The sequence below is a fragment of the Artemia franciscana genome, chromosome 13 (assembly GCF_032884065.1).
Source record: "Artemia franciscana chromosome 13, ASM3288406v1, whole genome shotgun sequence".
NCBI classification, from domain to species: domain Eukaryota; kingdom Metazoa; phylum Arthropoda; class Branchiopoda; order Anostraca; family Artemiidae; genus Artemia; species Artemia franciscana.
Genome location: NC_088875.1, coordinates 37,453,158 through 37,467,983, shown reverse-complemented (window position 1 = coordinate 37,467,983; position 14,826 = coordinate 37,453,158). Strand labels below are relative to the sequence as shown.

At 34.4% G+C, this 14,826-nt stretch overlaps 1 long non-coding RNA gene across 1 annotated transcript in view; it reads left to right on the top strand.

Moving 5' to 3' along the window:
- LOC136034895 (uncharacterized) overlaps positions 1-14,826 on the top strand; it is a 122,427-nt gene that overhangs the window by 38,712 nt on the left and 68,889 nt on the right. Inside the window, exon 3 of the long non-coding RNA XR_010619278.1 lies at positions 13,384-13,509. This is a non-coding gene — a long non-coding RNA (uncharacterized LOC136034895). The remainder of the gene's footprint in view (positions 1-13,383; positions 13,510-14,826) is intronic.

Genomic DNA, 14,826 nt, shown 5'->3' with positions numbered 1-14,826 from the left:
AAAAAAAATATGAACACTCTACCAGGTCTGAGACCTGAGATATTGCAATTTTAGTAAATCCTGACAATGGTTTACAAATAAAAAAAATTCTGATTATAATATTTTTATTATATTTCGGAGTTGAGATAGGTTGGTGAATGTATTTTTTCTTTATTTTAAATATATTAATTAAATATTGTGCAAAGTTTCATGGTGATATCTCAAATAGCTTTCAAGATATTAATTTTTTAAGCTACAAGTTACATTTCTAGACGCAAAATCCGAGGCCTAAAATTGCGTTAAATTAAGAAAATTAAAAAATTTGTAGAAAAAAAAACTAAAAGATAGAGAAATAAAATTAGGTATTTATCAATAGGATAGCAAATGCAACAATTGTGCCAAGTTTCATCATAATCTAAAGAGGTGGGTTTCAAATTAATTATTTACTGGGTGATTTCACATGGAATGACCCTTTTCAAAGTTGTGATTTATTTTCACCAGATTGTTGATATGACTTATTTTCATCAGAAACTCAAATCCCAGGGGTAGGAAGCATGAAATTAGGTGACATAGAATTTGTATACTCAGGCAGGAAGGATGGGGTACATAGACAGGGAGTAGGACTCATGATAAATAAGGAAGCTGCCAAGTCTTGTTTTGGCTGGGAAGGTATTAATAATAGTATACTAATTGCTGACTTTATGACTAAAAAGTTCAGAGTATCAGTTATAGTAGTATACGCCCCTGTTGAATCAACTGACGGAGATACTAGTGACTCAGATGAATTGTACTTACAGTTACAGGGGCAAATAGACAGGATACCAGGTAGAAATATGGTGTTTTTGCTAGAGATTTTAACGCCCAGGTTGGTCAGGTAAATTTGGTGTAGGAAAAGAAAACAGTAATGGCTATAGACTTTTTCAATTTTGTAGGTATAACAACCTAGTTATAATCAATACAGTGTTTGGTCACAAAATGGTCCATAAGTTGACATGGTATTCACGTGATGGTAAAACAGCAAACCGTCCTGATTATGTTATTGTCAACCGAAGACTAGCAGGATCAATACAAAGTAGTAGGTTGTATAGGAATGCTGTTATTGATGTTAAAAGTAAAGATCACTATCTAGTAGTGTCTAAGGTTAATTTAAAGCTCATATTTCGGAAGGATAACTAAGTCCTAGAAAGTTATCATGTTGGTAGACTCCAGGATAAAAATTTGAGAAAAACCTTCCAGGAACAGTCGAATACTAAACTTATGAGTCTAAAATTTGACAATGTGGAAGATGGATGGAATAATTTTAGAAAAACAATATGTGAAGTTGCTGATGGTGTCTTTAGGAAGAGTGCTAAGACTGCAAGTAGGAATATTAGTGAAAAAGCTTTATGTTCAATAGCGAGTAGAAGGGGTTTGTACAAGAATTATCTGAGTAATAGGTCGTATGAAAACAAAAGGAATGTAAAGAAAGTGGAGAAAGTATTAAAATATGAACTAAGGAGATGTGAAGTGGAGGCCATGGATAAAATTGCTGAGGATCTGGAAGGTGCAGCTAGATGGCATAATAGTAAAATATTATACTGACATGTTAATAAATTGAAAGGGAGTAGTCAATCTGGACTAGTCTCAGTTAACGATAGGAAAGGGGTGACAATTAGTGATAAGGAAAAAGTTAAAGACAGATGAGTGGAATATTTTGAGAATGTGCTAAACCGTGATACAATTGGAGGAAAAGTTATTGATGAAAAGGAAAAAGTTTGTGATGCCTTTGATGTGAAGGAAGATTTGTTTTGTGAGGACGAATTAGCGACAGTACTAAAAGGATTCAAAAATAATAAGGCTCCAGGTGCTGATAGTGTGATAAATGAGTTTCTTAAGCATGATGGCTCTGCGGTTAGGAATAAGCTACTGAAGATTATGAATATGATTTTTGAAAAAGGAGGAGTCCGTAATGATTTTGGGAAAACCTTAATTAAACCACTGTATAAGAAAGATGACAAGAGTGAGTGTGGTAATTATCGAGGCATTAGTCTGGTCTCTGTAGATAGCAAATTACTTAGTAATATGTCACTTTTTAGACTGAGATATGCTGTAGACAAAGTTTTAAGGAAAGAACAGTGCGGCTTTAGAAAAGGTAGAGGATGTGTCGACCAAGTTTTCACTCTTAAGTTAATAATTGAGAAGTCTCTTCGTTGTCAAACACCTTTAGTCCTCGGTTTTATCGATTATGACAAAGTTTTAGATTCTATTGATAGAAGAGCGTTAGCAAAGTTTTTATCCTTATATGATATACTAGAAATAAATATTGAAGTGATTTTTGCTATGTATGAGAATAATACGGCTGCGGATAAGGTAGAAAATGAGGTTAGCAACTGGTTTTGTATTAAATCAGGAGTTAAGCAGCGTTGTGTTCTATCCCCCTTAATATGGATCATTTTGATGGACTTCGTCTTAAGGGGCACAGTAACGGTGATTGCAGACCATGAAATCAAATGGGGAGGAAAAACGCTCCTGAACTTAGATTATGCTGATGATTTAAGCATATTAGATGAAAGTATGAGCAAAATGAATGAATTTTTAGAGGTTTTGCTAGTTCAGGGTGCTAGAATAGGCTTGAAAATTAATGTTAAGAAGACTAAGTCACCAAGGATATGAAAAAGTGAAAATGAAAAGGTTACGTTGGATAACGAAAAGATTGATCAGAATGGGAGCTTCACTTACCTTGGTAGTATTATTAGCAAAGACGGTGGGACCAGTGAAGATGTTAAAAGTAAAATAGCTAAGGTTCAGGGTGTTTTTTTTTTCACAGTTAAAAAAAGTTTGGAAGAATAGAAAGTTAAGTCTGCAAACCAAAATTAGAATATTAGAAGCTAGAATGATGACCGTGGTCAAATATGGCTCTGAAGCATAGGCGCTCCAAAAAGCAGATGCAAATTTACTAGATGTTTTCTAGAGAAATTGCCTACGGATTGTTCTGGGTACCCGGCTGACTGACCGTATTTCAAGCAGTATTTTATACGAAAAATGTGGTTCAATCCCGCTTTCTAGGGCTATAATGAAAGAAAGGTTGAGATAGCTAGGCCACGTTCTGCGAATGAAGGATGACTCATTGCTGAAGATTGTCCTTTTTGGCCAACCGTCTGGGGCTACACGGAAAGCAGGTCGTCCTCGTCTGGATTTTGAGGATGTCAAATAAAGATATAAAGGAAACGGGAACTTCCTGGGAGGTTGTAAAGAGGGAAGCCTTGAATAGATTAGGTTGGAGGAGGAGCGTGCGTAAATGTGTTGGCCTCAGGCAGTTTGGTGCTTCAGTGAGTTATTAGTAGTTGTAGTAGTTTTTTCACCAGATATCTCAAAATGTAAGCTGAAAATAAAACTCTGTGGCCGCTTTCAAGTTTGGGCCCCGGCAAACTCGGGCAGGTTCGCATATATTGGCTCTGGTTGTCGCTTTTCTTATAACTGGACATAATATCAGGTTCTTCATAGTGTCGTGGCTTCAGTTTAGGTTTGATGCAACCAACCTGGGAAAATACTAAAAATTTTTATAATTCTAACAAAAATATATTGTAAATAAAGACGCAGTTTTCGGCTAAAGGAAGTATATATATTCATTATTCTTGTGTTTTAATTCACGAGATGTGAAATAAGTTGTCACAATTGAGTTAAGAAAATCCGGTGTGAATTCAATTCTCCCTTCCTGTTAATATATAGAAGAATCATCAATTTTATAGGATTTGTTTTCTTCTGGAAGCTGTTGAGATTCTCACCGTTACATCTCTTGTGGTTTTACCAGCTTCTGCTTCAATCTTACCGATAAAATTTTGTCAACGCCCTTGGAATTATCAACGTCCTTAGCTATTGCTTTTCCTTACCTAATAATTTGTATATGAAGTTCAATTGAATCTGATGCAATGTTTACCATCTTTGTTACCATCCTATAAACTCCAAACCTATATTTGCTGCTATTTCATCGCTAAAAGCTCTTATAAAATGTTGAACGTTTTTATCTACTGCTTTTTCTTCGATTAGATCTTTAACTTTTGGATCGGCTTTTCTTATGTCTTCATGAAAAACATAAAGCTGAATCTTTCTTTTTTTTAAGAGAGAGTGATGTATTATCAGGTTCTTCGTTAAGGTCCTTATAAACTCCAATTAATAAAATGTCAAATAATAATAGATGTAAAATTCGTTGATTTGTGCTCCAAAAAGTAAACCTATTATTTGTGCTATGAATGAGAAGAATACCCTTTAAATAGTTTCTTTGTACCCCGAACAGCACTAATGAAGACTAGACAGAATCATTTAATGCACTTGTGCCATTTCGAGATTTCACAAGTTAGTGTTTATGATATATTTTCTTTTGTTCAGGTCCCATTGTCTACCTATGCAAACTACTCATTTAGAATCGTAGCGCTAAATGTAAATGGTCTATCCGTGCCATCTAAAATTTCCCATGAATGCTAATACGCCTGCCAAATTTCATCTTCCTAGCTTATCTGGAAGTGCATCAACTAGCAAAACCGGGATAGACAGACCGACAGAATTTGCGATTGCTATATGTCACTTGGTAAATACCAAGTGCCATAATTAATAAATATAGTATACCTGATAAACATTAAAATTGGAAATGCTGCACCGAAAGCTCTCTGATGTTACTCTTGATGGGGTTTCTACACATAATCGGTGTACTTTTGTCGAGAATTTCATTTCTTGTGTGTATTTAATGTTGAAATTTTCTATTTTTCTTTAGTTCTTTTTTTGTGCGTTTGCGTTTATTTAATGTTAATGCTGATTTTGACTCTCCAACAAGTACAGCAACTTCTCTGCCAGACATATATTCTATTGAAAAATTCATCAGTGTGCCTTGGATGTTTGCTTTTACAAGTCCATTTAATATTTGTCGGTAAACAATGTTGTCAAATGCACCTTTAACATCTAGAAATATAAGTATCATGACTTTCCTGTTATTTAATGCATAGAGTGAATCTCTCAAAATGCTTGGAAGACTATCAGTTGTGCTTTTCCCTTGTCGGAATCCATTTTGAATATCTTGAAGAATTTGTGTTTTTTCCACTGTGTAAACCAACCTTTTTTTGACCAGTCTTTCATAGATCTTTCCTACAACCGGCAGCAATGTTATAAATCGGTGATTTTCCACTAAATTATCTTTACCCGGTTTTGGTATCATTAAAGCTATGCCTTTTTTCCAACAATCTGGAAATCTTCCCTCTTTCCATAAAATGTTAATTATTTTTAATAGTTCTTGTCTCCATCTAGTTGGAAAATTCTTCAATAATGCTGGGTGGATTCTATCAGGCCCAGGGGCTGTTTCTGGCAATTTATTTAACACAACTTCTAGTTCTACATCTGTGAAAGGCAAATTGTATGGTTCATTACTTTCCTCCTCTGCAAGTTTCCTTGCTTTAGAAAATACTTTAGAGTGAAGGACTGTCTTTATAAATGGATCCTCTTTGCCTATGGTCTGACTTAGGTGCCTAACTCCTGCTTCAGCTTTCTTCTTGTCATCAAATATTAGCTCTCCATTAAATTGCACTGGGGTGTTTCGATTTGGAGGGCTATTTCTACTACCCATTCTTTTTATAAATTTGTAGACTTTCCCATATGAATCTCTAAAATTTAAACCCTCTAAAAACTTTGTCCATGAATCACTTCGAGCATCACTTGTGGCTCTTACAAATTTTGCTTTAGCTTGCTTTAGTTTAATGTAGTTCTCTGTAGATAGAATTTTTCCATAGTTGTTTGCTGCCCTATTCATTGCTTTCTTGGTATTTTCACATTCAGTATTCCACTGTATAGGTTCTTTGTGGCTAGTCTTCCCTTTTCTGCTCTGTGGTATGATTTTTTCTGCTGTCTCCAGCAGAAGTTGTTGGAATTTGCAAATTTTGTCCTCTATGTTTTGAAAAGAATTGAGTTCTTTCTCCAGTTCAATAGATCCCAGACTTGTTCTGTACTCTTTCCAATTAGCTTTTTTGAAAATGAACCTTGGCTGGTTATGAATATTTGGGCTTTCAGTTCTGCCTTCAATATCCACAATTACAGGAAAGTGGTCACTGATGAGGTCACTAGTTATTTCTGATGTGACAGCTGTCTTAGTTGCCATTCTACCACATGCAAAGGCTAAATCAATTGTTGAATATAAACCCCTGTGTGGATTTGCCCTAGTGGGTAATCCATATGGTGTCAAAAGAATTATTTCATCTTGTCCTTCTAGGATTTTCTCCAAGGCATTTCCACTACCATTTTTATTTCCACAACCACACCAAATATCAGAGTGGGCATTAAAATCCCCAACTATTAAAAACTCTTCTGTTGGTTTTACATCATTTTTTACAAAATTAAAAACAGTCTCCAAATCCATATTGTTTTCTTCTGGGTTATACACATTGGCTAATATCAGTGCTGGTTTTCTATATCTATAAACTCTACACAACAACACTTCTACCTTCTGATTTACTAATGATCCAAAATTTAATACCTGATGGTACACTGTCTTTTTGATGGCTGTAATCAATCCGCCTCTTCTACCTTCTTCTCGATCCTTTCGAATTATGTGAAAATCTTTCATTAAACATGTATCTCTGCTTGTCAGCCATGTTTCTTGTAGGCAGATAATATCAATTCCTTTATTCTTTGCAAAGTTCTCAATTAATTCCTTTTTAACTCTTTTGACTGGTTGAGTGTTGAAAGATAAAATTCTCATTTAAGGGCTTATGTTGATTAGCTTTAGAATTTCACTTGATTCTAGTTTCTCATTGAATAATGTTTTCATAAGAGAGCATAACTTCTGGACCCTTTCTTGTAATTCCAAGTCCCTCAAGTCAACCACTTCTGGTGCACTTGAAACAAAAATCACTAGCTTTGTTAGAATTTCTTTTTGGATTTGGTTTTGTTCATTGATCTCTATGGCCTTTTTCTTATTTAATGCATCTGCATAGGATCTATATGCTATGGAAGCCATATTAAAGCCAATATTTTTTTCTTGAGATAATCTTAAAATATTTTTATTTTGATCTCTTACCCTACACAATCCACAAGTAGAAGAATGGTTACCCCTACAATTTAAACAGCTATACTTTTTGAATTTTTCTTCTTTTAATGTCACTTTCTTAAGTTCACAATCTTTTGACTGGTGAGGACCTGCACATCTGAGACAAACTGGCTGTGGTGCCCTGCATTGTGCATGCATATGTCCATACTTTTGACACTTGAAGCACTGGATAATAGGCCTTTGGTATCCTTGAACTTCTCTTTTCCTACCATATAGTCATAGAGCTGAGGGCAAGAGATTATTTTCAAATGTAATACAGACTGATAGGCTATCTTCTAATTTTTTTGTTTCTCTATTAAATTCTTTTCAATCTTTTTACAGATTTCACATTAGCATTAGACTCAGATTCAAGATCACTTTTAATCTCTTCTTCAGTGATTTCTTTAGGTATTCCTCTTATTACTCCTTGACATCTGGGTTTAAATTCCTCTGCTTGGACTTCTGTTTCACCTCTTTTCTTAATTGTCAATGCTTTTGCTACAGCAGATTCAGTTGTAAGAAATATTGTGACTCTCTTTTTATCTTTGCTCAGTTCAAATTCAAAGTGCTCAGGTTTCAATGCTTCTTTTAGGCTTAAAGTGGTTTCTCTTTCCATAGGCAAGATTTTTGTTTCAACTTTGCTAGACAAGATTACTCTATTGTCAAATCTGTCAAGAATCTGGATTCTCTTATTTTTTGGGTTGTACTTAGGAGGAGCTGTGTAGCGACTTTTTGCAACTCTATTGTTTTCCTCAATGAGGGTTGGGGATATAGCTCTTTTGGCTCCTTTTCCTAAGTCATGAGATAATCCTAGCTTAGGGAAATTTATGATACCCTCCACTTCTTTAGGGTTTGCACTGCCTAAATTCATGGCTTCATCTGGGGAAAGAGGTGGGTAATTTTCATCTATTGAATTCAAAATTTCAAATGAATTTTATGTAGGGACTGTAGCAATGAATCTATTTTGAGAGTATGGTGAGATATAGATTTGCTGCTGACTGTATTGACTATTGTGGGGGGGCTAGAGTTGTGACATATGGTGATTGTCTTGCCTGATTAAATCCTGGTGTCTGCTGTATAACCTGACCCTGGTACTGTACAGCTTGAGACATAGGTACAACTTGTGGAATTAATGTTGTGTACATGGGGGCCTGTCCTTGCTCATTATTTGGACCTACTGCATTTGGCCCCACCATCACTCCAGGAGAGTGATGTGGATCCCATTTTACCTGCATCCCAGGTAAAACACACCACTATACCCAAAAAATTAACAAAAATATCAAACCCTCAATTCAAAAATAATATACCACGCTGAGCTGTTTTCCTCAAGTCCGCAAGGACTTTCTGGATTGCTTAAAGGATTTCAAATTTCACCCACGTAGTTATTTCAGTGATTTTGTCGGTCTTGACTCTTGATTAAAGAAGAAATATTCTTTAAAAATCAATTTGGGAATCTTGCGAGTTTTATGACTATTAATCATGAAACTTTAAGTCTGGTTAGTGTATCAAAGTTTTTTTGGGGGGGAGGGTTGTATGTAGGTAGCTGTTTCCAAATACAGTTCTCGTTCTTGATTTAGGCTTGGGATCCATTGAGAATATTAAGACATAACCTAAGGAACCATTTGGTTCAAAGGAATCTTCTTGAGATTTATTTGCATCTCAGATCTGATTCTAAAAATCTCATTAAAACAAGCTCTCCAAATATTACAGCCACTACCATTGAAATTGCATCTTGGCCTTATGTCCTTCTGAGGCCATAGAGGCCCAGGTGAAGGTACTCTATTGCAATCTACAGCTTACAGTTGACAGCCTAGCAAATTAGGCCTTAGAGAAATAAACCTTTTTAGAAGACAATTCTTGCTTTATAATATGGAGAAAAATTATAGTTGGCAAGTTTTGAAATTAATTTGATTGGCCTATGTTGTACTCTCTCCCTCTATAATGCAAATATATAGCCCAACTTATGAATTTCTCTTGCATTCTGCCATGTTACTGGTCATTATTAATGAAAATAAATTTGATTAATGATGACCAAGTCAAGAAATGGAAAAAAGTATCTGAAGTCAAGCCTAGTTCATGCAATCTGGGCTATATATTGGCAAATTAGGTAAAGGTTTTGGGCAAAGTAGGCTATGTAGAATTTTTTTTTCAAAATTTGACAACTAGGCCTACTATTCTTCTGCATATTATGAAGTTAAAGTTGTGGTAAACATTTTGTGGTAAAATTCTAGTTGATTGACTTTTGGGTGTCTTGGAAAGGTGTCTAGGTTAAGAAAATGAAACTTTCAGTGATGAGTCTAAAGGCTAAAATATGTCCTAGGAAGGTATTTTGAAGTACCCAATTCCACTCCTTCTCCCTCTAGAGGGTCCACACTTTTGATGATCCCTATAAATATGTGTGTTATAAAAGTGAAACGTTACAAAATATATCTTCTGCTTCAAATGAAGTACAATAAAATTTTTTTCAGCTTCACAATTTTGATTAATCCCAATTTATGAGGTTTTACAGATATGCAAATACATTTCCTAAATTTTGAAAAAAAAAATATTGACATGGCTCAGAATTCTACTCAAATAACAGGAATTTTATTTTCAGAACTAAAGGCGGAGAAAAAGCAACTGGTAACTGAAAATTAAGGTAAAATGTTGGTTTGTCAAAATTTCAATAGGTATAGACCATTCATGTAAGCATATTCTGGGGCGCTCTAGAGGGAGATGGAGTGGAGGTGAGTACTTCAAAATACCTTTCCGGGACATACTTTAGCCTTTAGATCCATCCCTGAAAGTTTCATTTGCCTAACCTAACCCCTTTCCAAGATAGCAAGAAGTCAATCAACTAGAATTTTACCTATTTTGTTGTTCATATTATTCACCTACACATAAATTGAACATAGCCTACCACTAGATGCTCTTTCTGAATATAATTTTTTTCTTGCCAATCCAATTTTAAGCCCTTGGTAGGACCCAATAAAATAATAATTTCATTCTATACTTTTGGGATATAAAGATCAGTGGTAAATTTATAGCAAACCACTATCCTAACTGGCTTTTGTACAAAGTGAATATACAACGCAATGCCTTTTTTATACTCTTTACAAATATAATAATTGCTTCTACCTTTAATTGAGATTTAAGCACTTTTTAACCTAACATAAACTAACCTTATTACAAATAATTTTAGCACTGAGAAAATATAGCTTAGTTATTTTGTCAAAAACAGCATGGAGAAAACATAGTATTATTTTGTCAGAAACAACAGATAACTCACATTTTAATTGAAAATTTGTAATTTTTAAGAGCTTTAAAAGTGCTGAAGTTTGAATTTGTGGTAGAAGTTATTGTTATATCCATAAAGAACATAAAAAAGGCATCAAGTGGTATGTTTGCTTTATTGGTAAGTCAGTTATATGTCAGAGCTAAGTCAGAGCAAAAAAAGTGCTTAAATCTGAATTTAAGGTAAAAGCAATTATTATTTTTGTAAAGAGCATAAAAAAAGGCATCAAGTGGTATATTCACTTTATACAAAAGCCAGTTACCAGTATATGGTTTGCCATAAATTTACCAGATCAGTTAGGTTATAACATTTGTTTCAAACTTACTCTTTCATTATAAATCAATTTTGTAAAAGTTGTATAGGCTAATTCTTAAACATTGATTTGTCAAGATTAAGTTGATGAAAGAAATTCAAAATAAATCCACCATATTCAGTTTTATGCCACTTAACCTATATGTCAAAAAATATAAAAGCTGACACAAGAGTCCCACCTTGATAGGGAATGGCTCCTGGCAGAGCCATTCCCTATCCTTTACAATTGGGAGTCCTCCACAAGAGTCTAGATCAACAACCACAATCTACACCAAACAAATTTTTTTTCTCACTGGAGCATCACAAGGATAAAAAATCCTTATGTCACTCCAAGCTGTGATTTAAGAAACATGGTGGACAGAAAAATGGAGGAATTGTTTTGAATATCCTATCCAACTTAATTGTAATAAATCAATGCTTGTGGATTATTAAATCATTGCTGTGGATTAAATTTGAATTTTCAAGAAAAACAATTATTATGTTTGTAAAGAGCATTAAAAAAAAGACATCAAGGGGTAAATTTGCTTTATTTATTATTCAATAATGAACAGCAAAATATTTACTGAAGTTGTTTCATTAATATGGTTCCTTGCCTTAATTCTAGGTTTATGTCATAATATCTTGGTTAAATCTGCAGTGGTACAGCGAGCGATCTGCCTGTATAGCCTAATTGAATTTCGCTTCCCAATTACTGTAACATATTTTGAAAGTGAAGTGAAAAATTACATTTACATACTACTAGACTTTTGTGTAGCTTTAATGTAAATCTGTTTATATTCTTAAGATCCTATTTAGATACAATTTTTTAATTTAGTTTTTCGCCCTGGCCTAGTGGTTTCTGGTAATATATTATAGGCCTATATGTAATTCTCCTGGAAAAGGACTAATATTTCTCTTGCTTTGGTTTCATGTAAGTCATTTTCAACATGTGTTCTTGTAAGCATAATCCTGTTTCATAGCTACAGCATTACTATCTGAATGAAAGAGACTATAAGGTAGCAAAAAGGATTGACACCCTTTGCCTTTGGAATCATCTTAGGATAATTTTATTTTGTAGCTTTGTAGGAGATTTGATTATTTTGTGGAGTTTGATTAGATATGTGGGCCTAGCTAGTCTTTAATTCTAAGGGGCTAATTATTGGGTCAGTATTATGCTAGATATGTTTTTTATCCTAGCTTTCAGGACAGTTAATTATTTTATCAGTGTTTTGCCAGATACATGGGCCAGCCTTGGATTGTAGGGAGTTGAGGGGCAATGCCATAATTGACAAACAGCTTATGAAATTGTTATACCCAAAGGTCACAGCTGCACACTTACTAACTTTGGTATTGGAGCCTTGGGTAGATACATCCAGGGGGGGGGGGTGGACAATTTTGATGCATGCTGGAAGATATTTCTTTGCGTGGTCACAAACTTGCAGTACAGGGTCTTAGAAGTTTCATGAACTGATAAAGTCTGCATAGAGAAGTTGTAGGGGTTTGAAAATTCTTCCCTACTTTTGGTATTCGCAATCCTTTGGGGAAATCCTGCCCTCCCCCCTCTTTGGCACCAATTGAAGAGGGGATTACTTGCCCTCCCCCTATGTTTTTTCCTCTAGATTTGAAAAATAACTTTTGGTATATTTATTGAAAAGTATCCTTTTTATGTATTTTCACTAAAAAAAGCAAAAGACTTGTCCCTTGCCCCTAGATTTTGAGAATTTTTTTTCATAAATTGGTGCTCTGTCATTTTTTTTGGGCTACATAACTGTCCATCTATGGGCATTAGCCATGCCTACGCGCAGGTTTAATCCTTGGTAAAGTTGGGATGTTTTATTAATGGGGCCTGAAATTGGGAAAATGATACATCATTGGACTTAAACTCCTCTTCAAATCATCTTTATTTCTGAGCTTTCTTCTCACAACTTTATATGCTCTGCTCTTGTTATGGCTATTATTATTTTTTATCTTTACAGTGAAGATATTTATTTATAGTATTTTATTCTAAAAGGAATTCATAACTTGAAGCTTAAAACAATCTTCAAGAAATATGGAAGGTTTAGTGTTATAGACATTCTCAACATCTTAAAAAACAAAATAACTTATTCTTCTGAAAACCAGCACTTGGAGTCCAAACAGTGCTTTTAGCTTCATACAAATTTTTCACTCGCTTAATTGCTTCTAATCTTCCTCTTCTTGCTTCCAATTGTAGTTACAATTAGCCACAGTGAGACAGGTTTGGAGTCAGGGCAACCATATTTAACCATAAATTTGGCTCAAGATTTTTTGAATTCTTAACCAACTATTCATTTTTGCTTTTCATTTCAGCTTACTTTTTCCATTTCGGTTGGCTTACTTATGATGTAGGAATTTTTTTCCATTATAAATCAAATAAGGCACATTCATAGGGAATGTGGTCATTTTCATTTACAATGTTACAAAAAATGAAATTGTGTTGCTTCATTTACAGTTTCAAAAAATGAAATTGTGTTTCATTTACAATGCTACAAAAAATGAAATTGTGTTGCTTCATTGCCCATGAGAAAACCTAATGAATATCTTGACTTCAAATTGTAATTCACAAAATTATTTATAGTAGGTTTATTCAAGTATGTTGCAATGCAGATACTATTGCCACTTCTATACAAGTCTATCCCAAGTTTTCAATTTAACTCAACCATCTGCACGGACTTGCCATGATAAAGACTAAGACTAAATACCAATTTATTTTGATTAAATAACATGATTATTCACTGCTTGTTCAAGCTTGTTTTTATTGGATACCTTTTTTTAGGGATGATGTCCCTGCTGGTGCTGGGCCTATGGGTTTGAATTCATCCCTTCAAGAGGTCCTTAAACACGCTCTTATCAATGATGGCCTCGCAAGGGGCTTAAACAAGGCTGCTTACACTGTGGATAGGTAAGCTTTTTTTGTGTTTTTGTAAGACAGTGGTTCAACCTCTATTACTTATGAATAACATATCAATATGGAAAATACTTTTATTAGACAGTGAACTGCAACAAAATAATCTCTACTCATTTTGATCACATATAAAGTGGCTGTCACAGGCAAATAAACTGAGTATATCTGCTGGTGATAATTCTCCTGTGTAGTGTGGCAAGTGTGGTCTTAAAAAAAACTACCTCCATTACAAGAGAGAAAAAAATCCTGAACACTTCTGTGTATGGGGGGATTCTTACTAAAGGATAAGGGAAAGTCACCTTCCACTAAAAAAAAGGGTATGGCTTCCTCATAATGATTGGAAATATGTATAATTAATTATACTGTCTTAACACAAACAATTCTTTGTTTGAAGAATAATGTTCTGTACTATTTGCTGGCATCTAAAAACATTTTGACTTTACTAGTTTGCCAGCTTTTGAATTTAAGCAGTTTGAAATAGATTTTTTCTATAAAAAGCTCAATTTTTTTCCTCAAGGTAGACGTTGTCAGCAAACCACCTATTTTTCACCCTTAAAATGCCCAAAACTGCCAATAATTGGAGATAACAATGCAATTAAGATCATGCTGGTTGAATTATTGCCTGCTGATAGCAGGTGGTTTACCTTCTATTAATTTTATTTGTTATTTAATAGAGAAGTTATTGTTGTATATATGGCCAACATTCCAGGGTTGTTGTTTTAGATGATATTTTGAAAGGGATTAGACTGAAATTCTAAAAAAAAGTTTTTTTTTTTTGGGGGGGGGAGGCTTACACTTTTATGGGTCACACTGACTAGCGATTTGAAATGAGAGGCCTACATTTACTCTTGTTAAACAGGCTAGTGCATTTCTGTCTCTCCTTAGGCTATTTGCTAAATTTTCATGCCCAAAAGCACATATCCTCCACCTTTACATATCTTTTGTCATTCCGCTGCTTGAGTATGCATGTCCAATGTGGCATTTTGGACTTAGGGTGGACCTGACTTTAAATAATATTCAGGGGTTTCTTCTGGATAATTTTTAGCATATCAGACTGAACCACCATAAGGCCAAAACAATGATAAACAGTCATTTAGAGAGCAATAAGGGGCTGATAGTATGCATTGAAAGCATTGGTTACAACGCAGATTATTCCCAAAATTAGTATTGAGTGACATATTGGACTGCCAAGGTAGGGAGGCGGAATTCTTTAAGGAGGAGAATATTTTTAAGGATAGTATGTATTATGTATTTTTTTTCTGCTCATTGTAGTTACAGAGTTGCAAATGTTCTACGCTAGGTAGGAAATACTAG